The following is a 25434-nucleotide window of genomic DNA, read 5'->3' on the forward strand; positions in this document are numbered from 1 at the left end:
AGAGGAACAATGGGAAATGCTATTAATGCACTGGATTTTTGAGCAGGGGTCAGGACTTTCAGGGAAATGGCACTTTTTGAGAGCATCCCAAACCTGAAGGCATTGCACCCATTTGCCATTTCTACAGTTCCACAGGGTTCAGGTTACTCTGATGGTTTCCAGCACCTCTGAGCCAACCTTACCCAATCCCAGGGTACTTAAACTCCCATCACAAATCTCAAGCATTTGACTTCTTGCTTCTTATCCATCATGATGAACTAGGTAAGACTCTCTCTAAATCCCTCCAGCAGCTTCCTTGGCATCATCACTAGAAATTAAGGCATTTTGCCCTTTTTTTGATGGAACTCTGGCTCTCCCCCATCCATCTACTCCCATTTCCATGCATCACTACCAGAGATGGAACTCTGAGAGCTTTGGCAACTCCCAGACTGCAAGGCCACAACCTCCTCTCTCAGTCCCCTCCTTTAGATTCCTCTCTGAGGCAATGTTTATAAATAATCAAAGAATTCTTTACCAGATGGGTGGAATTTGGCCTTTACTACACAGACATATATAAAATAGCTCTTTAAAATGCAATGTGCATAAAAATATAACAGAAGGAAGGTCCATAATGAGAAAGAATATGTTTTATTTAACTAGCTGATAGAGTCTGAAGAAATGGACACGTTCACTTCTTGGCTATATCATCTCATTTGGTAAATAAGATTACCTAATCCTTCCATCCCTCACATCCAGAGGAAAGCTACAGCAACCATCCTCCTGGAAAAATGTGCATTTCACTGCACCCTCCTCCTAAACCAGCGAGCTGCAAGTTATGCTCCTGCCACAGAAAGAATCTACAGCAGGAAACAGTTCTTCACACACAAGACACCCAACCTCCACTTTGGTTTAAAAATCTGGATGTGCCTGAAGTAATTCAGGGGAAAAAATATGACAGGAGTCTTAATGGTGGGTAAGCATTCAATAGGGAGAGGGATACAAACATATGAGCACATATTAAAAATATATACCTGCATATTAGCCATGTCCATGCATAGGTGCCCAGCTCGTTACCTGCAGTGACATATGGGAATATAACAATAATGCTAAGGATGAAAGGAGGTATATTATGCTGTGGGGAGAGGGCTATATGCATGTTTTATTTGCTTGAGTTACAGTGAGTTGTGACTGCCTGTGACATTTGGCCATACTGCAGCCTCCAATAAACATAAAACAAAGTCTACACTGCCCCTTTAAGGACATGTTTTCCATTCATTCCATAGGGCTGAAATGTGTTCTAATGCTTCTAAAGGGTTTTAATAAATATGAGTATGTATAAAATGCTGCTGATGACTCAATTGCTAAATCACTTGTAACAGCTGTAGCGCTGTGATCTCTTCTGAAATAAATTATGTCATGGTGATTACCTAAGAAAAGTGCATTTCTCATATGGTTTTGTATGTTGCATTATAGATTAAATGGGGGCATGGTGTGCATTTATTCTACAGCCTGCATTTAGTGCAGGTGGACACACCATCACAGAGATGGTAATTTCTGTGTCATTTCTGTGACACCACAGGCACAGTTGGAGGAAGGACACACCGACGCTTTTTGGATTCCTCTGCCAAATTTCCTCATTTCATCAGTCACCGTTTCCTCTTCCTAGAACTGATCAAGGCTTTAAGAAAAAACAGAGATTTAGTCTCTCCATTTCATCCAGTGCATTGTCATTGTAACATTAATCTTTCTGGAATGGATTTCATTTTATCTGCTTGCATTTCATGGCTAGGTAAAAGTATAAAAAAAATGCACTTTTATTTTCCAAGGGAACATTAGCACCTAACATTAGTAAGGGTAGAAGTAAAGCTCTTGTTCTAAATAAATTTAACAGACATGCTGCCATCAAAGGGAGGGCCATAATATTTTCACATTAACTGATGATTTTTTCCTAAAAATATGTACTATGCCAATAGGATAAAGAGCTGCTGATTCAGGAAAGGACACTTTCTACCCAAAGAAAGTACAATATATTTTTATTATTAGAAGTAGCAGTGAGCAATTTTCCTCAAAACAATGTGCCATAATTTATACACATTTTTAGGGCAGTATTTTAAACATGTAAGAAAGTAATAGGGCACTGACAAGGTCCAACTGAATATAATACAGAAGTCACTAAAACACAACAGGAGCCTTTTGGAGGGTTACAAAATGAAAATATATGAATAGTAATTAAAAGGACTATAGAAGAAAACCCCTCCATTAAATAAGTTACAGTTGGGGTTCCTTTGACCGTGTTCAGCTCAAACACTAAGGACCATGAACAACATAACCCCATCTTTTTGACTTTACAAACCCAATTTCAAATACTTCATTAAACTTTCCAAACACTGGCAAAAAACTTTTATCAACTTTATGTGTTAAAAATGAGGCTTTTTGTGGCAGGCCTCTGCAGATCAGTATAAATTCAATCCAATTTAAAGCCCAGTAACAATGTGGGCAGTCTCAGACTATTACTTTCAATGGGATGGAGTCCCTAAGGATGACATAGACTTAGTCCCATTGAAAGTAATGGGGTAAGCAATCACATGCCATTACTTTCAAGGAGACTCAGTCTATACTATCCATAATAACATGGTAATATAAATCTGGACTGACTCATCAGCATGAAGAATGAAAATGTAAAAGAATGGCAAAGCGGCAAACGTGCACCCTGAGACAAAAAAACAGCCCCTTGGTTTCTGTGCATCCATAACTCATCAGTGGGGGAAGTTTATTACAGGAGAGGCACAGAACAGCCTAAAAAGGCACAGGAATGCAAGGTGAGGCATGAAAACCAAGAGGAGGCTTCAGTAACCAAGAGTTCTGTTAGTCTAAACTGCCCCTCTTCTCTTCTTTATTTTTTTTTAACAAATTGTTCTGGTCCTTTAAGTCCTCCATTTATTTTTTTTTATGTTTCCTAAATCCGGCAATATGAAAAATATTTGTTCATGGAGACTGTCTCTCCATAAAGCCATGTATTTTTCATTTTTTCTCCTCAGTGTACAATACAGGCAGCTACAAATAGCCTCTGCAATCTTCCTCTCTGCAAATCAAAGACATTAATAATATATTAAAAGGCTAGATAATTCTGAGCAGGTGGACAGGGTGGTGATTGATCCATTACTGTGCAAATACCTTGGTAATGGATTGTAAAAACTTAAGATCCACAAAACAAAGAGATAACAAAGCCCCACCATTAAGACAGACACATTTATGGCTAGTAAATTTTTTACAGATTAATAGAAAAGACCGATTCAAATCTTCCCCTTGATCTGAGAATAATGCTCAGGTTAGCAAGGCTCAGGAGTAACAGCCATTGGTAAGAAGTAAAGCAGAAGCCCTGCCCTGTACCTGCAGGGTAGATAAGATGATCTATTTCCATGAGGAACTTGTTACAGGTTCAGTAAAACAGCCAAAAGCATTTCTGTAATATTCACACACCACTATAAATCCCTTTGTTGATCTGCTAATATCTTGACTAAAAAATGGCCCTAATAAAAACACCTAGTTTGCATATAAGCCAACTTTTTTTTTTTTTTTCCATTTCCTGCCACTTTCCTGGGCAGTTAAAAATGTGAATATAAACATTTATATTTATACATACATGCATTAGAACATTTCCTCCCCAGTGGAGTGATGGAAAAGAAGTCCTCTGGCTACTGAGCAGTAATCGAGAATATTGAATCTTTGCATGCCATAAATTGTTTCAAGGACAAGAGCTGGAATAAATCACAGGCACCCTAAAAGTTTGGGTAAGAGTCCCAAATCATTCAGTCATGGAACTGTTTGCTAGAGAATTACATGACAGTGACACAATGAATCAGAGTTTAGTGGTTGTCAAGTTGTAATTGTCAAGGAAAACCCTAATCCTGCTGAATCCAGAATGGATTTTGACATATGGGACAGGGGCACAAATGATATTTTCAAACTAAACTCTGTCAAAAAATACAAAATATGATATTAAATCACACGATATGAAAATGTAAGTACATAAAAAATAAATATTTAACAATTATATGAATGCTGTTCTTTGAACTGGAGGTAAATTACATTCAACCTTAGGCATATAAAGCCTTCATAGAAGGATTGTTGCAAGAACTGAAACCTACACTTTTCATCCCATAATAAACATTTCACTGGCAGGCTACTTCATCTGAAGTATTGAATCTTTTACCAGAGCCTCAGCAAATGCCAGGTTTTGGGAAATGCCCAAATCCCTGCAGTTAAACAGGATTCTTACCGAAATACCTGGAGCTTTGGCTGGTGCCAGTTCACCAGTTGGAGTTTGCTCCTGGAAGTGCAGAACTAGGCCAGTTCTGCAAAGGGCACAGGGTAAGATTTCTAATCACAGCAATTTCTTCAGTGTAATATTGTTATTCTGGAAACATTTTCATACACCGACGGGTTTATCTGCTCCTTCCAACACAGAGAATATGCTGCTTTGTGCATTTTATAATCCTGCAGCTTTAACCAGTTGCTGCCTTTCCTCCTCGTGGTTCCAGCCAGACTGAGCACCACAGCAGCAGCTTACAAATGTAATGAAGAAAGAGCTAATGGTTTAAAAAAATCCCAAGATATCTCCCTTCTTGCTATACATATTTACACTGTAGTCTTTTTCCTTTCTCTTTTTTTTTTTTAAGTAGCCATTTCCCTTTCTTAAAAAAGCAAAAATCTTTAAAAGAGAGAACAGAAGAAAAAAGCTCCTTTAAAAGGAAAGGAGAAAAAAATGGACTGTGACCCTTAAAAATAATTTAAACATTTTTTCAGAGAGGAAAAGAAAATCTCACCATATCAAGTATTAGAATTAGAATACAACCAGTTGTAACTTTGAACAGCACCTGTTTACTCAAGTCTCTAAAAGTGCATGTGTAAAACACAGGTCTTAGTAGAGCAATATAATTTTTTTCCCTAAAATATTTTTCTGCCTGTTTTTGCACCTGCATCTTGGTAAACAATTTTTAAGCTATGAAAAAAAACTCTGATGTGCAGGATCATATTTATAGGAACAATTTGTACTGAATGTGTTTGTGCATGGCAAAGAATAGAAATATTTTTAAAATTAAACTATTGTGCTTCTAAGTAATTAAATGTTATGTATAATTTCATAAACAATAAATAATAATATGAGAGGTAGCATAATGAAAACTGCCAGCTTGTTTAGCAAATATGCCATAGCATATATATAGTACAGTACAGCTTAATATACAGGTCCTAGGAATGCATTCACCTTTCTTCATGATTTTGATAATTTATTTGTGATAATTTCTGGTTTCAAAACATGCTGCCACATTCAAAGGATGGCTATGTTTAATTAGAATTTAATATGTCCTTGGGTTTTAGCCAAAGGTGGCCTTTGATCCCACACTCAGATCTATGGGCAGAAGCAGCAGTAGGCACTGTACATCATCTAATATTTTCCACCACAGTTGTGTGGAGTAACCAATTTTACAACACCCAGTCACTACACCCAGGAATTTCTCAGATAGAATTGAGCCTTTAGACCTCTCTTTCACCTGCTGACAACACTCACTTCCTACGTGGTTACATCATCTTGAAGTGAAACAGGTTGCAGTGCAAATCTTTTTTTGTTGTCACTTTCAATCAAAAGTCCAAGTTATTTACATATTTTTTTAGTAGATTCGAAGTACAGTAAAAATAAAGATTGAGGTGTTCTTTGTAGTTTGCATATTTTAAGTTCACAAAAAACTATGCAGTAAATAAATCATCAATACATTAAGAATGATTACTACAGTGTAAAGTGGAATGTTGAATTACCTTGGATCTATTACCCACAATGCTTCTCAAGGCAGCAGCTAATTAGCAGGAGAAAGGTCACACAAAAAAATACTGTGATTAGAAGAGGTTGAAAGAAAAAAAAATAGCCACATATTTGGACATAGCCCAAATCTCCTTTTTGCCACTGTAACTGAAAACCATTGCTTCAATATTTAATGAAATGCTTATGTTGCAGCACCTGGTCACATTGTCAGCAGCGCCTAAGCACTGCCTCCCCTGTGGGTCATTACTGCAGCCATCTGAACGGGGGCAAACTGTTCATCGACTACAATAATGCCACTCTTTCAGAATCTACAGCTACAAAACAGCAGGAGACAGAGTTACTTTGGCTCTGATCTTGGGGAAAATGGCTGGGGGCAAAATGCTGTTTCCTACCATCAGAGAGTGTACAGTTAGCAATAATTCTGTAAGTCAAAGCCCAGGCACCAGCCCCAGCTTGGCTGCCCTGCTCTGCTTTTCCTCCCTTTGCAGAAACCTCACAGCTCCTGGTGAGAGATCCCTGTCAACAGGAAAACAGTAGTTCACAGTCCCCTGCTAATGATCCAATGCATCAATAGCTCAAACAATCACAACAAACAGATGTCCTAAGTTAATATAGACTTTCCTGGGATTTTACTTGTGAAACATTGCTTTAAAAGGCATTAGTCTTTTGTCCTCACTAGAGATCTGCTAAATCCTGGCACCAATTCCTTGGGTATGTGAACCCCAGCCTAATGGAATTTAATTACTTTAGTGGTATTAATCATCTGTACAGTAGAGCAAAGACTATTTTATTACCACTTTTAAGGGTTATCGGCACATTTATTTCAAATGAACTGTCAAACTGCATTACGTGGAAGGCATGCCAGGTTTGAATCCTGCAGCACAGGTGAAAAGACATTTGCTACTTCAAACTCTTGGACATGATGAGGATACCTCTGCCTCTCGCAAGAAACAGAAGCAGTTTATCTAAAATTAAAAACAAACCATCTTTGGTTTTAATGAACTCTTTTTGCTCATGTTGGTTTTTCTCAACTTGTAATTTCTGAGCTGCGAAGGGTGCTCTTTTCCGAGGAGAACAGAAACACCAGTTGGTACCAAATAACCTGTGACACTATTACAGGATTAGTTACACAAGAGCAATACCAGTCTTGTCCATTATCCAGCAACAAGCGCTGGCTCAGTAACACGAGGTTTTTCTAATTCACTTAAATACATCAAATCCTCTGCATTCATATACATGGAAAAGTGTGTCTGCACTCAGCGTAGATTCTACCCTTGCTCTGTAAAAAACTACACATGCCTAAAAGGTGCTCATCAGGTCACCAGTATCTTCCTTTTATCTTTGCTGGGCATGTAGCAGCATATTTTACATGCTACAAAATTGCAACTAAAATCTAGCAAAAATTAATACCTATTGAAAGATTAATTTTATTTTTTTTTATTTATCCCTTTGGTGAGAAGGTCTTTTTGTCCTGCCCCACACTCTTCATAGGTTTTAGACCTGTCCTGCACCTGCTTTAAGCACATTGTTTTGCACTCATCGTCTCTCAGACATTCTGCACTGAGTAGCAAATGAGAGCAATTTGTGACACAAGCCACTACAACATGTGGGAAAGACACATAATTAGTGTCAGAATGAATGCATTTGCTTTTTAAAGCCTATTTGTCCTAGGATTTCAAATGAATCAAGCTGCTATGTCTCTCTCAACAGCTCCATACTGCTGTATAATGAATTAAAAGCTAGTGTTACTAAAATGTAAAAGGTTCAGGAATAAAAACTGTATGTATCTCAAAACCAGAGATGAGAGGATCTTAAAAGGCTCTAAACTCTAATATAGCCTATTTTAAAGCCTTTCAAAAAACTAACCCATTTTGCTAAACAGAGAAATCTCAAGTGAAATCACCCCTTTCCATGACAGATTACTACAAATTTACAAAGCTACTTTGAGTCTTGTCTTTTTAAAAGGAAAAACCTCAGACTTCCATCATCTTTGCCCCATGTCTCAGTCAGGTTCTCCTCCCCACCTCTCTGCATGCAGTAGTGCACACAAAGCACATCTCAGTGTCCTGTTCAGACAGTTCTCTCAAATAAATCTTCATTCTCTCTTGCCCGATACACATTCTCATCTGCCTCTGTTTCCTTCCCCTGCTATCCAGATAATCAGAACCATTACCTGCCAGGCACTATCAGTGACACTACTGTGCCTGTATCCCCCACCCAGTGACAGCTGGGACCATACCAGTAGACGAAAAAGGGCACCTCAGACTTCTTGCCCCTTCTCTGCACTGACTTCACTGATTGTGACTCTTTACAAGGCCATGACCTGATACTTTGCCTTTCTGTATTTTAAATATCTTCAGTGGATTAAAAAGACAGAAATGTGGTGCTCACCAGTCCCACTCCAGCGACCCTAAAAATGAGTTGGGAAGTGGATTTGAGGGACCTGAGGCAGCATTTTTCTTCCAGGCACTTGTAATCTGGACTCATTAACTGAAGTTGGTTGTAGCTGAAAAACAACTCTTTAACAGGACATGAGGTTCTCCTAAAATTAGCATTCTGAGTAAGCCCAAATAGCCAGGCTTTGATCAGTGGAATAGCACTTCAGTTAAATGGGGGAAGAGGGAGTAAGTAGATAGTAGTAGCTATCTTGGTGCTGTGGGTGCCAAACATATCCTGAGCTAACAAGAGCGATGCCCAGCAGGTCACAGGCCCATCTGACAACCCTGTGGCCAAGGTGTTGCTTTTAAAGCACTGTCCATATGAAGGCCCTGCAGATCCAGATGGCACATCCTGCATCCCAGACCCACTAAACAGGCTTCTGCTCCCCCACTGCAGCCCAGAGTTCCCCAGATGCAAAGGTGCCCTGTATTTGCCAGCCCCAGGCAGTTTCACATCCAGCCAGCCGACCTCATCAGCTAATAGGAGAGACCCATTTTTAAATGCCACTTTATGATTAGGTAACAGAACAAACACACACACATGTTCCTGTGAGATAAATGTCTTGGAAGCAGGCGGAGATAAAAGGCACAGCCAGATGCCTCCAGTGACCCTGAAAGAATGTTATCTTAATGTAATGAACACCTTTGACTGCCTTGTTGTGTTTAATGCGTAAAGTAGCCTCAGACACAGGTTCAGGAAGAGTTGTGAGATATCCCACACAGTGGGTACAGCTCTGGACTAGCAAGTACTTCATTTCAATATTTACAAAGATATTGCTGGACTCTGCACAGTTTTATCACTTCATCTGAAGCATCCTGTGTATCGCAGCTCAGGCCCTGCTGCTGTGCTCACACAAGCAAATCTCAGAGTCTCCTAAGGCATTTTGCTTATGGAAAGAGTGCAGAATCAGACTTAATTTAGGATAGAAAAAGGAATATATACTGCACCTTAAAGTGAAGATTTAATTTTTAAAATAAGGAAGTCATTTATCAGTAAAGCAGCATGGAAATGATGCAGTTAGCCCAAACTTGTTCTGATTAAAGCCAAAAGGAGTCTAGTAAAAGGTGGCAGAATTGGGCCCAAGTCTGAAATTATTTGAGACCAATTTTCTCTTGTAACAGTTACTGGAATGAAGAAAGCCTGCTTTTTTCCAGGAAAAAGGCATGTTTCTCGCCTCGTTCTCAGCATTTTGTCTTCACTCCAGTAAGGCTCTGGCCATCACTTTTAGCATCCATGGGGTTGCCCAAGCTAAATGCAGGGAATTATAACTGTGAAGTTCAAAGTCCAGCTCTATTAGCTTCCAAAGGAGCTCTTAAAAGCAGGCTTCTGATGCGCCAGGAGTGGCAAGATTTGCATATAAACTGAATCTTACAGGAATGAGCAGTCATGGAAGTCAATGGGATTACTCACAGTGCAGGAAGTTAAACATGTGCATCCATTTCAGGGATCCTCATGCAGAGTACAAACACCCTTAATGCTGTGCATTGCTGAACTTCCTTGTAGCGTTTCCAAGCTGGCAGAGGTGGCCTTTCACTAAAACTCCAGAGTGGGGCCAAAGTCGGATTTTGTACAGCTTAGCCTAACCCATGGATGCTTTTAAAAGGGACCCAAAAGAGCTGATGCAAGCAATTAGCTGGGAGTTGGGGGTGCTTGTCTTTCCAAGACAGTCTGTCCCTTCTGGTTCAGGTTTAGGAGGGCTTTGTTAACGCACAGTTAGTAGCTCTTACAGGTCTCTCCCCTCAGTAATAAGACAAAGCAGTATAGAGGATCTGACTTGCAAAGCTTTACCTGAACATTGTTATTAGCATTTTAGCGCTCTTTGCCAGACACCAGAAGAGAGCTGTTCATTGCTGGATGACCTCCCACAAAGCAATCTGGTTTCACCACAAATAATTGACCCCAAAGTTTAACTCCAAAGAATAATAACCATGTTTTTAGACAGGGCAGTGTTAAATTGACACAGCATCAAGCCTGCAGTTCCCTCCAGAGAAGAGGGGTTCCTGAAACAACACAGAAGATTTGGGAACAGTTCTGCAGACATAACCATGCCTGGAATTCCCAGAGAGTTCAGGGAACAGGTGCCTGAGGGAGTGCCAGGGTACAAACAGATTTGGGAAAACTACTGCAGACTGAAATCCTACCACATTCCCTAGATGTCAGCACCCAAGTGACCTTTTCCATCTAATACAAGATCTGGCTGATCATTCAATTCAAATAGTTGTGCAAGAAAAACACAGGCTACAGAGTCAAGTGAACTCTCAGCATGTCAGAGGCTTCTCTTAGACTGAACTGCAAGATGTCCATGCAAATATTTGCTAGGCCAACAAAAAATTCCAACAGGCTCCATCCCTGGAAGTGTTCAAGGCCAGGCTGGACAGGGCTTGGAGCAACCTGGTCTAGTGGAAGGTATCCCTGCCCATGACATGGGGTTGGAACAAGATTATCCTTCCAATGGGGCTGTCAGCCCCATTTAGATTTTGTCAGAAATAAACTATTCTCAATCAAGATATTTAAGGATTTTTTAAAAACCCCAAACCTGAAATGTTTATAGTTAATTTAATCCAAAGTAATATTTATATAATATTAGAGAGAAAATAATTTTTTCAAGAAAAAAAAGAGTTAAAAAAAATCTAGTGAGATTTTTCAATTTTTAATTACAGTAAAATAAGGAGTGATAAATTAGAAATGCTTGGATATTCTTCACGGAATTTGAAATTATTCTAAAGTTAAGTCACATTATGTAGTGATGATCCCTCATTGTCTTCAAGATATTATACTGGAAAATTCCTTATCACCTGCCAACTGGAAAAGAACATTCTCATACACACCACAGCCACTGTACTGACTGAAAACATTTAGACTGAATTTCAACAACCAGGTTCTGTTTAGGACTGTTCTTATTATTTTTAGCAGGTGCATTTGTTTTCTAATGCAAAAAGGTATCAAGCATATGTGACTCATATGACACATACTCTAATTTGTAGGAAATAGTTTCAGACCCCAGGTTAGTTCTGCACCTGGACACAGGCACAGTCTTGATGGAAAATGGGTAAAACAAAAATCAAACCAGTGTGCTCACAAACCCACCTGGCCTTTGCAAGGGGAACTAGGAAATGCTTCTTGAAGTTGTCACTTCATCATGAAGAACCCCAATGTGACATCTCACATTTCCTATGTAGACAGCAGACGGGACAATTCTTGGATGCCCTGGGCACCCTCCCTGGTGAGGAGTCCAAGGAGATCCCGGTTCCTCAGAAAAACTAAAGGCTCAGACAAGCAATCATGGAGATAAATGCAGACAAATTACTTTCTGAATAAAGGCAGTATAGAAAAAAACAACTGACCAACCGTCCCCAAAAAATGCCAGCACTGGAAATATGATTTCCTGAGATTACCTGGATACATTGACTCAGTGTCTGCACCTCCAAAGCACTGCACAGTTTTGAGTACCCATACTGGGAATTTATGAGCACAATCCAGTGATCTACCTTTAGCCAGACTTAACTAGACAATTCCTCCCACACTTGGATGACTTCATGTCAAAGAAGGAGAGGGAAGGCAGGTCTTCACCCCTCACTGAAAATACAACTGCTGGCAGGAACAGCAGTTCCTGTGGATCCACCTTGCATTCCCAACACAGTCCCACCCAGTTCAAAACATAAATGGAAGCTTTTTAGCTTGGTTCACCGTAACGAGAAAACGAACAGTGTCTGTCCTTAGTGGCCTGACAAGCCATGGCTCTCCAGTGAGGGCTCCTGATCCAGAGGAGACTCAACCAAGCACAGTGCATCTCTGTCACACCTCACTCAGTTCAAACCATAACTCCAAATCTCAGGAAGCTCACTCCATATGCCACCCTACAGAGAATTTTCCTTCATGCTTTTATGCAAGCCCGTAGGCATCCAATGCACTTAGTCATACAATTAAGTGTGATTTTTTCCCTGAAACCAAGCTTGATTGGTGAAAATGCAAATAACCTTGAAAATTGCATTTCTGTGCAACAGATGTTATTCTTACTGTGTTCAAATACTTGGTTGAAATATAAAGCCTAATTTTCTCTGAAAAAAAAAGGAAACATAACAGCTTCTAACAACAGCAAACTGTGATAATGAAAGTTCTGTAGCATGCGTCACTGGATTCCATTTTGGAACTGTGTAATGCACAGTGGTTTTATTTCATGATTACCAAAGAATGAATGTCACCAATTGATTTTATTATTATATTAAGACCCCAGTCACAAACAAATTCCAATCCATGACTGAAGACCTGCAGATAGGATATGACCACCTTTATTCTTGCTCTCTTAAATGATCTTTAAGAGAGTTGCATCTCTCCATAGTAATGCAGGATATCTGCAAAGACCAACTTCTCTATCAGGCACCATTTCTTCTGAAACATTACAAAAAATTGTCTGCCTAGGATTATCTCATTTTAATTCTTTGAATAAGCGTAAAGAGAATGGCAGATTATCACAAAACAGAATCCTGTCTTTAAAATTAAAAAAAAAATATGGAAAATCCAGAGAATCATAGGGAAAACAATCCTTTGTCACATCTCCTTTCCATGTTTGCCTGTCACTGTTGAGCTGGGAAAAACCTTGCCAAAGCTACTTGGTGCAGATGAACACTCAGGGCTTCAGATGTGAAAGTTAATTTGAAAAGACAGAAGTTGACAGTCTATACAATCAGTTATTTAGAGATCTAATTGAAATTGCTGATACAAGCAGCCTGTCACACTGTATCAAGAAACTTCACTATTAACAAAAATCAATAACAAATCAATAAGATTAAAGTTTAATATATACTGTAGTAACAGTAACAAAGCATCAGTAATCTACAAGCAAGACACTGCTTTTGCCAGATTCCATCTCTGGATTTTGTACCACGTATGGAGTTCTTTAAATAACTGTGCTTGAAAGAAAAAAAAACATGTCTGTGTGTATATATATATATAAAGAGATGAGAACTGTGCAGCTCTGTCTGCAGCTAATTAGCATCCTAGATGTCTCCACAGTACATGTGTTGACTATCTTTTCTCAGATACAAGCAATATCTGGGCTTCCATGTTATTCAAATGAGGTGAATGTTGAACTTGTCTCTCACTATTATGTTCTGCTAAAGAGGGATGCCTCTTCTGCAAAGGCAGCTCCAGACCTGCAGACTCTGCTCAGGTGTGTGACACAACCATAAAAGTCAACAACAGAAGTAAATAAAAAACATGGGCCACCATAGAAGATACTGAAGTGCTTATATGTGCAAATAAAATACTGATGTTATATTACTTCTGTTATTTCTCATAGCCATGACATTGCTACTGTCACAAATGCTACACTTTATAGTTCCTGTTTCCCTTCATCCTCACATTGTTTTATATCCCACAAACTTTGTTGCTTTTGGAAGACTGAAAAGCGCTGCAAGAGGAGTGAAATGCTACACTGAAAAAAAAAGTCAAGTGCAAACACATTGATTTGTTTGGAAATCCAGATTTAGGGATATTTTCTTGCCATTTTCCATCCTCAACACCTTGAAGCATCAAAACCCCTGCACTGACACTTTCTCAAATTACCATTTTGAAAGCTAAGATGATTTTTGAAGTTTCCAAAGACCAGAAAATCATTGGTTACCCTGCCTGGATGGAAATTAGATAAATTAAGAGGCTGGGTCCTTTAAGCTTGCATTATCAAGGCTGTAAACCCAAAAACTACTGGTTGCTCAATCTATGAAAACTTACTTTGCACCAAAGCATAAGGATGTGAAAACACAGTTGAGTGGTGTGGCAAAAGGAATCCAGCTGGATGGTCACTCCCTGTGAATGCCATGGCTACCGTTTGCTGTGCTGTGTAGGCAACAGCAATAGAAATGAGATTGGTGAAATCCCAGTTTTTGGGATTTTTTCCCGAGTTAGCATCACTCCTCTTCAGTTCCTACATTCCCCAGCAGATGCCAAACCTATGCTTGAAGGAGGGAAAGCTAACTTTCATTCCTTTATTGATCTATCAGACAAGAACTTAATCAATCTTCTTTATAAGCTATTAAAGCAGAGCAAGAGAAATGAACTCACCTGATACATTCAGCATTGATTGCTTCCTTCTAAGAAGGGAATGTCAGCCTTATCTGCTACTACAGCTGCGATTCAGTTTCTCAGAAACAAGTTTTTCCCCTCATTAGCTCCCCAGAAATAGTGCAATTAAAAATGTATTTTAGACAAAATAGAGAATATAAGCAAAATTAAATGATCACCACTTTCATTTAAGTTTCATTAGTTAAGTGTGTTCCAGAGAACACTGAAACCATAAGATGGGGTCCGGTTATGGAAAATCTTTTAATGAAACATAAGCTGTGACCACCACATTACTAATTTCAGTGGAAATTCTGCATGCCAAGCAACTCTGGAATCCAACAAGAGAAATTTCCACTGTACCTATCAAAAAAATAAACAAACAAACAAACAAACAAAAAAAAAAAGGCAGTAAATATCCTTACTAGAAAATTGACTTTATTAAGGGGATTTTTCAATATTCAAATTATCATTTTAGGTCATCTTTACAAGAGCTAAAAGGTTCTGATTTGCTGAACTGTGCCAAAATATTTTTTGTTAACAATATAACCTGATATTAGGTACATCCAGAGGAGCTCCTAGGAGCTGCAGCAGACATCCTTCCTTTGAAATTGTCCCCATGACTCAACCACTAAATCACTTCCCCTTATTTCCTTGCCTAATGCTCCCTTTAAAGGAGTTCAAGGACTGTAGGAGGGTAGATGATCATGGGAAGTGTAGTTTACAACTCCAGAGCCAAATTCAGAAGGCAGAAAAGCTGCTGCAAACCACAGCTCAGTTACAGGTCTTATCACCTCTGTTATCACCTGGTTTGTGGTGTAGCACCACAAAAAGGAGGAAACCCAATGTGGAAGTGATTGGAGAACAACAAACAAAACATTTCTGTTTCAGAAAACAAACTGCTGGGCTCTTTTGGCAAGAAAAGATTTTGATGTAATTGAATTTATTTGCAGGTGTTCACCCTACCAAACATTGTGATAGTTGTTAGCCTTCACACCATATGAAATGGGAGCAGAGATCAAAATCAGAATTCCCACTGGATGGTGAGAGTGGGTTTTCCTTGCTTTGCCAGGAGTTTATGCACACACTCCCCTAAACACACAGAATTACCCCCATGACCACTGCCCATCTCCCAGTCCAGATAAAAATGCAGCCTTTCTTTTGCTGCACTGTAGAAAAGAACCTTCCTTTACTACAAAAATCTTTACCATGCAAGACACTGGAGCTGGGAGAACACACAACTGCCACGTGTCAACAAATCTTCCTGGAATCTCAGATGGAACAGAATGGAAAGCATTTTGTCTTGCCAAACAGTAAAATAAAGATGTTGCTTTTGAGTTCTCTTATTTTTTTCCTTTCACTGGAAGGGAAAAAACAGCCTTTGCTATTAAGTGTGTCTATTTTCATGGGAAATCCTTCCATTTGCAATATCTGCATATCATGTTTAAATATCTCCCTTAGGAAGATATACCACTTAATAATGCTTCTGTTTATTTATTGCAAAAATCAAGAATAGCTGGAAGTCCATTATGAGAATCTTTTAGCAAATTTAATTAATTTGTAATTAATTTTATTGGTATTTATGGGAGAAATCTTTAATCAGCATAATTTAGGCTGAAAATTACAATATTAACTAATATTAATTAAACAACAATGTAATAATTGCAATAGTTTTAATTATTTTTTAGATTAAATTACCTGCTAGTCAGTTCTACACTGCTTTTGAAATTAATTAGCCAACTTAAGCATGCTCTGTTATCCACTTATCTACCAAGGGTAGAACATGATGTCTAAACAAGGCAAGAAATACTCCCTCCAAATGTCAGCTGGGTTGTCACAGTTAAAAGAACTACTACTTAATCCTAATTTTAAATAAGAACATGTTCTATTTGAAGTTGATGGCATGCTGCCTTTTAATCCTAATTTTAAATTAGCTGTGTTCTGTTTAAGCTTAGGGGCAAGTTTTCAGGCAGTGCAGGGCCTTGGATTTTGGAACTGCCTTTCCTTTCAGTCCCTTTCCAGCTCATGGCTATGTCACCCCTTACTGATAGAGCAGAGTCAGCATAACCTTATTATTTTTCACATTTGAAGTGAAAGGGGGCAAAAGAGAGGCATTTCAACTCCAAACTAAACAGGACCTCCTAAATACTGCAATACACATGCATCTATCAGGTTATCAGAGGACACGTCCCCATACAGAAAAATGAGTTTTCTTGGAGCTAGAGCAGCCCTTCTTCCTCACACAAAGTCTGCTGAATAGGACAGACTCAGGAAAACAACTTTTCCATTTTTCAGCTGGCACCTAATGGGGAAAATGTTGTATATCATCTTTCCACCTTTGGACTCTCCTTGGAATTTTCCACAGAGTGAAAAAACCTGAAAGTACAGTGTTTCTTCTGGTTCATCACACTTGGAGTTTCACTGGGATAATGTTGTGCCTCTCACCATGTACAGCCAGTGACAAAAGAACAAGCCTTGCTGTGTTCAGTGCTTCCCTTCCCAAGCAACACAGTGATTTTATCTGTGAGGAAGAGCACAGCATTTGCAGGGTATGGATCCATCTGCACACTGGCACTGAGTTGGGTTTGAACCTTGGCCTCCTATGACATCAATATCGCTTTCATTGATCTCTGGGTCACCCAGATGAGGACCAGAGTGAGTAAATATTTCACTCTTACAACAACTTCCATTCATCTGCTTATACTTCAGGTGTGGAAATCTGCTGACAAAGAATTCTTTAAGTGTTAGCCACAATTCTCAAAAGCAACCAGCCATTGGGGAAGCTGAGTTTTGTGTGCTGAATTTGGAGCTCCTTGAAGGGATGAGAATTTCAAAGGGCAGCTCTGCACATTCTGAAACTCAGGCTGGGTTTTTCTTTTATCAGGCCAGATATTAAACAGGTTTGGTCATGGCAAAGCTGTTATAGATATAAAAAGAATAATATAGAAACAAACAGTGCCCAAAAGGTGAAGTAGAAAGCAGTACATTATCTGGCAGGGCAACTGTTATTTCCATCAGAATTCCTCAATAAAACATTTCCATAGCTTTAAAGGACTTACACAGAATTAGTATGATGGATAAAGACTAGGTTTCCAAATGTATTTGAACAACTCCAATTTCTCAGATGCTTTGAAAATTCTTACTGTGTGTTTATTTAGACCTTGAAATTCCTAAGAATCTTTGAAAATCTTTTTTGAGTGTTGCAGGACCGGCATTACTCCTCTAAACATCACAAAGAGACCTACAAAAATACAGGATGATTTCCAGGAAAAAAATTAAGCCCAAAAGCTGACCTTTAAACAGAAACTCTGCAGAGGGTCAGGTTGGCACCCACAGAGTTAAACTGACTAAGTCTACAACAAAGGAAAAAATATTAGCATTGCTATCTGTGTAAACGACATTAGTAGCAAGACTGAATTATCTTCTGAATTATTTTATTCCAATTATATTTTGATATAATTCAAGGTCTAGTGATTTTTTTAATGTTTGCAGTCCCCCAGTTTAATACCAGAAAAGCAATCATTCATTTGCTTCTCAGACACCAAGTGGCTGGAATAGTTTTTCCATCCATTTGAAAAATATACAATCTGTATTTGCCTTTAAGTGTACATTAGATGACTACTGTAAGTGATTCGTAATTGTTTTTAAATAGTTGAACTTATTTAAATACGTATTTGCAGTTATGTAGTTATTTAAATGTTCATGTTACCAGCAGGTTTTTTGGATTAACAAATTGTTCATTCATCTTTCTGTTTTTTAAAAAGGGTGAATAGGAAAAGTATTAAAATGTGCTTTATTAGAGCACATTTTATTATGTTACTTATTAAAAATCTCCTCTGTAGCAACTGGTAATATTAAAAGCCAAGAATATACCTAGAAAAATATTCAAAATTATCCATTTGGAAGTCTAACACTCCTTGTGTGTGGAAAAGCGATATAGGGACCAGCTCAAGACTTAGGTTTTTCAGTAGTTCCATTTTCTGAGTGTTCCAAAGTTCCTCTTGATACAAAGGCACATTTGTTCTCCTAAAGGTATGATTTTAAACCAGCTAAATTCGGTACTAAACCAAAGTGTCTTTTCCAAGGGTTTGTGTTGCACATCCTGCTCTAAGTGCAGATCTAAGCAATAGAAGGATTTCAGTGTCATCCAGAGAGCTCAGAACAGAGGCTCAGCCTAGAAAAGCCCCATGTCAGGGCTCAGCTACCCCTCAGCATGTTCCTTCTCTGGAGAGGTTTCAGTAAAAGTGAAACTGGTGGTAAAGGAAATCCTAAACACAAAAAGGACAATCTAACAAACATTTCCCATTCCTTAGGTCCACATAACTATCCTCCAACAGCAACCCTTCCATTGCCAAAACAATTTTTGATCCAAACCAAAATTAAAAAGCAACTCACAAACTTACTATAAAATAAAAATGGTGAATTATTCCATTATGGAATTGCTTAAATGTGCCCAAGCAGCAAGTGGTCCAGGATAAGAGATGGCCTCGCTACTCCAGTAGGTCCAGACACCTGATCCCTATTGCTTCATGCAGTGAGTATTGGAAGGGACACTGGAAAGAGCAGCCTGATGCAAATAGAGTGGGATTTTGGGAAGGCCACACATTTCTTTCTTACTGCTGTGGAGAAGCCCAAGCTCATTGACTTGGAGAAACCTTCCACAGTCTTATTTATTATCCTCAGCATTTGGAAATGGAAGGGGTTTTGTGGGATAAAACATAGGTCACTAGTGCCTAACGGCCATTTGTTAGTCTATACAAACTGAATTTGGTAGTTCCAGGTCTGACTCCTAATGGATGTTTGCCATTATTATTTATCAGCAGCAGCACACCTGACAACACTTTTAATAGCTTTCTCAGGAGAGAAGTGAGGGCTGAATGGAGGGAACCCTTTCAATGTATGGCTTCTCCAGCAAGGACTGGAGGCCTGTCAGCCAGGCAATGGGGGAAATGGGCCTCTGGTCTGCCAGCTTTATAAGAAAAATGGTTTAAACTTATCTTAACATATGAGGAGAAAGTGGGTAAGGCTGCACTGGGGGTCAGTCCATACATTTACACAACACAACCCCCCACTCCAGGTTCATTTTCACAGCTGCCTTGACACCTGTCTATAGCTCTGCAATTACTCATTTTGCCTTGCACCTCCCTTCATCTCCAGGAACTGTTTCCATCTGTTTCCTACCACACTGATCTCCTCACATGCATATCCTTGATCCCCACGCTGATTTCAGACATGATGTTCTGCAGAATTCCAGGGTACACGTGGAGATAAAGGCACCCCAAATGGCACTCACATAAGCACCTCCAAATTGATAACCATCAGTTGCACTAGCAATTTGAGGTACCAATTATCCATCTTTTTGGCTGCTTTTTCCTCATGTACTTCAGTAATGGAGTTGGAAGAGAAGCTGGTTCCAGCAGACCTATGGTATATTAAAAATTCATTCTACTTTGGACAGGTCAAGGTATGGCCCCCAAGCCAGTAAAACACAGCCAAAGAGAAGAACTACACAACAAGCTGCAGTGTTCATTGCTCTCACTACTTCAACTATTGACTAATTTTGATTAAAATCTACAGCTAATTGTCTTTTAACATTTAGCAGGCATGCATTTACCTAAATCTTACAAGATCAGATGACACTGGATATGATCATCTGAAGCATAACTTTATTTTCAGCTCATTTTTGAAGCTCACATAATTTTGTAAAGAAGCAGTTTGGAACAGAGGGCCCTCCCAGGAATGTGTGCATAGGCCCCTGCCCATAAAATGCCCTGAAGCCTCCTTCCCTTCTAGGCTGCAGAGCATGCAGGCATTTCCTTGGAAGAGCTGACCAAACACATGCCCTTCCCTGCTTCTCAGCACATAGAGCAAGCTGCTGGGAATAACCCTGACCCAAACCAAAGGTTTTCCTGCCTGGAAGCAGAACTGTGTGAGCAGCCTTTTAGCTTTTTTTTCTTTTTTTTTTTTTTTTTTTTTTTTTTTTTTCTCTGTGCCTATTTTGGGAGAACTGATATTTTTCTGAAGCTACAAAGTGATAAGAGCCACTAGGAAAACAAAAATCAGAAAATAGCAATAGCAAAATATTAAAATGGGGGAACAATTCTCAAAATTAGGAATAAAGTCTGAAAAAAAGTTATGGTAAATTTTCTTTTGAAATGTGTAATGTGGCAATTTAATTGAAGCATTTCTATTTAAAAATCCCACCTTAAAGTCTATTGGGATTTTAAATTTTGTCCAGCCTAAATTCTTCTCTGAGATGGAACTCCCTTGGATTGCAGCTTGAGTAGGACATTCCCACTTCTGGTAGGATTAACAGCACACTAATAAGGCAAAACTGCTCCTTTTATTGTGATGAATAAAATTCTACTGTAGCCAACAGCCCAACAATACTGGCATGTGGCTTAGACATTTGTTGATTGAATACTGTATGCTGTCCTGGAGGCTTGTATACAAACAGGAAAATTTTTAGAAATATGTTGTTATCACAGCAAGTGAAAGGCTTGGTTAAGAAATGAAGTATTTAGTTAAAAATAAAGGTTATTATGGGTCTGCCATCTCTCAGGTTAAAAGTCTAGGCAAGGCATGCATTCTGTTTACACACAAATACATTATTGATTTCTAGCAGTTCATTCATTTGCATAAAAAATCTGTATCTAAATAGGATCTTCAGTTTCAAGCCATATGTACTAAGAGCTTGACAGACTAAATAGTATTTAAAAGCATATTCCTTACATACGGCAAAATGGAAAATATTGAAGTTCTGCACCGCAGAAAACAGAAGATTTTTAACAATGCATAGGAAAATGCATCTGTTGGATTTTACCTGTTCTTGAGGCACCAGAGCTGCACACTTGAAATGCATCTCCTTTCAACAGCTTTGTAGATTTGGTACCATAATATCACTTCAGACATTTGTTTGAAGGCAAACAGCAACTCTGTTTTAGAAGCAAAGCCATTTAAATCCCATCCAGTCCCAGATTTTTGCATCCAATTCCTACTGGGATGCCTGCGAGTTTCCCTGGTACAGAACAAAACAATGCTGCTCTACAGACAGACATGTACAGAAAACTTTAAGAATATGTTCTAAGGTAAACAAATGAGGTTAAAGAGAACAGCAATAGAGACACCCTCAAGATTTATTTATTCAAAACAATAGTTTATCATCTGTTCCTACTTCTGAGCCACATATGTGCACACTCCAGAGAGAGCAGAGGGGACGGTAAAACACAGTTGCTGCAGTTTGCTCTTGGCTTCCAGGAGACCTCTGAAGTTTCCGTCCTGGAGACAGCACAAACACAAAAATCACAGAGAGGTGCCAGTTCAGAGCTGAGGTCTCCTCACTACTGACTTATTCTTGGCCCTTCCCCTCCTGGCTTTTATTAATCTGAGGATTCCTGAACTTAAGCTTTGAAACTTCATTTCAGTGAATGTAATGCAATTTTCCTCTTTCTCCTATTGCTCTCTTAAAATCTTTTGCAAATATGCTACAAACATGACACCAAAATGAGGAGTGGCACAGCCAGCCTGCCTTTGGAGTACACTGACATGGATCCTTGTGACAAGGTCTGTATCAGAGAGAGACAAAATAAATATTGCTGGGAACAGCACTAGGTAGGGACTCATTTTAAACTGGAATGAAGAAAATTGCAAAGAAGAGGAGCTGAAATAATGCAAAGTCATTGGGAGATCCCAGGGTGCACAGCCTTTCCAAAATTAAGCTACATGTGCAGACATCTGAAAAGTCTTAGCAAAATAAATGTCCCCAGAACCTGGAAAAGCTGTCCTTTGGTAACCCAACTATGCCACCAGCAGCTCATTCCAAACAGCTGAAGAAGGGAGTTCCACTGCAGAAATGAAGCAGCTGTTTACCTGCAATGAAAGGCAAAGCTGTTGTTTTGATCCATGAAAGAGAGTGGCTGAGAGGAACAGATTGTGTTAGAGCTGGGATAAACCCTTAGCTAACTCACTCTCACTCACATCCCTGTGTCAGCTGAGCCCGAGCAACTCCACTGGAATGGGAATATACAAATGTGAGTGGCAACCTAGACGTTAGTCAGAATTCCACACTGTCTCATTTTACCCTCCTAGGAAGAGAAAGAAACACTCACTACTCAGAGAGAAAGAAGCTGACCCCATTCAAGGACCTTCAGGTCCATCTCTGCAAGATTCCTCAAGCAAATCAAGGAAAACTTTATGGATACTTTATCAGTATTGATCTAGAGATCAGCTGCCTTAGATAATAATGCTGTACCTGTACCAGAGCCAGACCTACACCCAGAGATGTGCAGTGAGAAAAAGACACAGCAGTTCATTCACACAGAGCCGCTGTAAAGATTGGATAGGAAGTAATAAAATAAAACTGAAACTGTCACTGTAACCTGCCATAAATAAATATTCAGAAGATTCTGTGGCTGTTTTATGCCACAAAACTATCATTAATTTCAATCACACCACTCTGTTCAGTGCCACACAAGTCCCCACTACTGACATGCCTGATATTCTTTCAAATATTTAAACACTGGGATTTTTAAATAAATCCATTGAATTTAACTGGAATTTGGGCACTCATATTCTTTAATCTGCTTTCAATGTATCAATCATAGCTTCTAAATATTTAAACATTTTCTGTCATTTATTAACTCCAGAAATACTTAGATTAAAAAAAGATAAAGAAAAATCCCATCCAGCAGGTTTTAGATGACCACACAGGCAAGTGTTGTAAGAGCAAGCACACAAGTTCCTGTTTAGGACTGATCATATTATCGACTTTGGAAGGATTTACAGGTCTCAGCTGCTCGTGTTTCTGTACCACACTACATTACATTTATGTGTACCATTGCCCTCTACAGGACGGAATTCGGGATTTATGTAAGTGTTGCAGTTATTTTGCTTTCTAAGAGCTCACAAAGCAGCACATATTTAATTCCAGAAATGGAACATTGTAATTTTATCACAGAAGGTTTTAGATTCCAGAACAGATAAATTATTCTGTGATATAAAGAACCAACCATGAATACAGAGTACTGTGTACACTGTGTATTGATGAGCTGCACCAATATGTAAAAAAATCATATTCAGAATCATCCCTTCAAAGAACAAATGTGATTGTAAATACAAATGCAGAAAGCACCTTTACCTCCCAACAATGGCTTCCTTTCTATAATCAGTATTTTATACAAGACATGCGCAATAAACACTTTCGAATATCTAAATTATTTAAAAATATATCACATTTTAAAAATATGAAATGTGAAAAGCATTTAAAAGAGACAGCAAGAACCCTGCAAATTCTGATCTAGCATTCTGAGAGCACAGTTCTATCATTTTATTTCACCATTATTTGCATTTACAAAGCCACAGCAGCAATTCTGGTCCCAGAAAAATCATATGGTTAACTTTTACATGATATTACTTACATAGTAAGCCTATATTTTCACTGAAAATCTGGCCTCTGGGCACACTTAGAATACTGGAAAAGGTTCACAGTGTAAACAAAACCCGAGGTATGTTTATAAGTACAAACAGACACTGAATGAGATCTCACTAGTGCAAGTGAGAAATCTGGAGACTAATTTAAAAAAGGGCAAAATTCTCAAGGAATTCCCATCTGAAATTTCAGTCTTCACAAAGTATTTATCTCTGAACTTGAAAGTGCACAAAAATGAGTTTCAGCAGAAATACTGAGATCATCTCAATTTCCGTCATTATCGGAACTATCACAGCTCCAGTTTCATGTAATTTTCAGATTTCAAATTAAATCAAGGAATTTTTATAAAGACAGACCAAGAGGCCCAGTGCTTCAGATTAGTGGTTAACAAGGTTCCCTTCATTTAGAAATTAAACTTCATTGTGTAAATCTCATGCATAAAAAAATTGAACGGATACAGGTAGGCTTTCTAAAATAGGATGAGAGATCCTTATCAAGGCTTTACCTGTGTCAGTTGTAAATAGAACTTTTTAAATTATTATTCATCTTCCTTTTTGTTAATTACAGAAAAGGAGAAATATTCTTTATGGAAAGAAAAGTTCTTTTAAAAAGACATTTAGAAAAGCATTGAACAAGACATTAATAACAAACTGAAAGGATAAGCAGAATGGAAGTCTGAAAAATTCTATATTTGTATTATACAGGCATTGTTTTTATTGTTGGCACCTTATTTTTCATGTACATAAAGAGAGCACAAGCTACAGCAGGGTGAGACAAAGATCAATGCTGAATGTATTACTTGGCATTGGTCAGACTCAGTTTAATAAGAAAAGAATTGATCCATTAAGCTAAACCTAATTCTTGGCCGAAAATGGTTGAAATCTCTTCTTTATACTGCTAGCTTCATAAAGACCTATAATATTCAGAAGAAACAACTCAGAGCTGAGTTTAATAAGATTAAATGCATTACAAATATACTTAACAAGAATCTATCAAGTTGTTAATGATTACTATTAATATCAAACAATTTTTGTATAGAATTCTTATTAGAATGGTTGTAAAATATAGCCATGTGAAATGCAATGTAAAAAGGGGTTTAGGTAATTTGTAACAGCTACAATTGCTGAACCAAAACCTTAACCTATAAGATATAGTAATTTATTTTATCAATTCAGTTTCTCATACAAGTGCAATTCAATTTGTAAAGTATTTAAGTGCCAGCCATTAACCCTGTATAGCAAAGTGCAGAAGGACAGCATCTCCTATATGTGATTGTGTTATTCTGTGTGAAGAGACTGCAAAATAAATTACTTTTCCCGTCAGCAAGGCTGGAGCCCTATTGTTAAAACAACTTCAAATTTCTATGAACTGCTCGACAAAGCCCTGTTTCGTGGAACCGACAGCTAAAAGCAGCCCTTGGTGCTGTGGGGACACCCTGTGCTGCCAAAGGGACACAGTGACAGCCACCTCACTCTGCCACTCCTCCCCTGAAAAGCAGGGGCGCAGCACCAGAGCCCATCCCAAAGCCTCTGGGAGGGCCTATCCTGCAGCAAAGCATCGTTGGGATGCACCAGCAAGGAGAATCCCCACCTTGGAAATACATAAAAGAATAAGAGCAGGAATTCTGCTTCACCTAGGATTTGAGAGGAAGAGGACAGACCTAGAATCTATTCAGCAGTGGTTACAATCCAGTTACAGTTTTAATTAAGATGAC

The sequence above is a fragment of the Vidua chalybeata genome, chromosome 3 (assembly GCF_026979565.1).
Source record: "Vidua chalybeata isolate OUT-0048 chromosome 3, bVidCha1 merged haplotype, whole genome shotgun sequence".
Classification (NCBI taxonomy): Eukaryota; Metazoa; Chordata; class Aves; order Passeriformes; family Viduidae; genus Vidua; species Vidua chalybeata.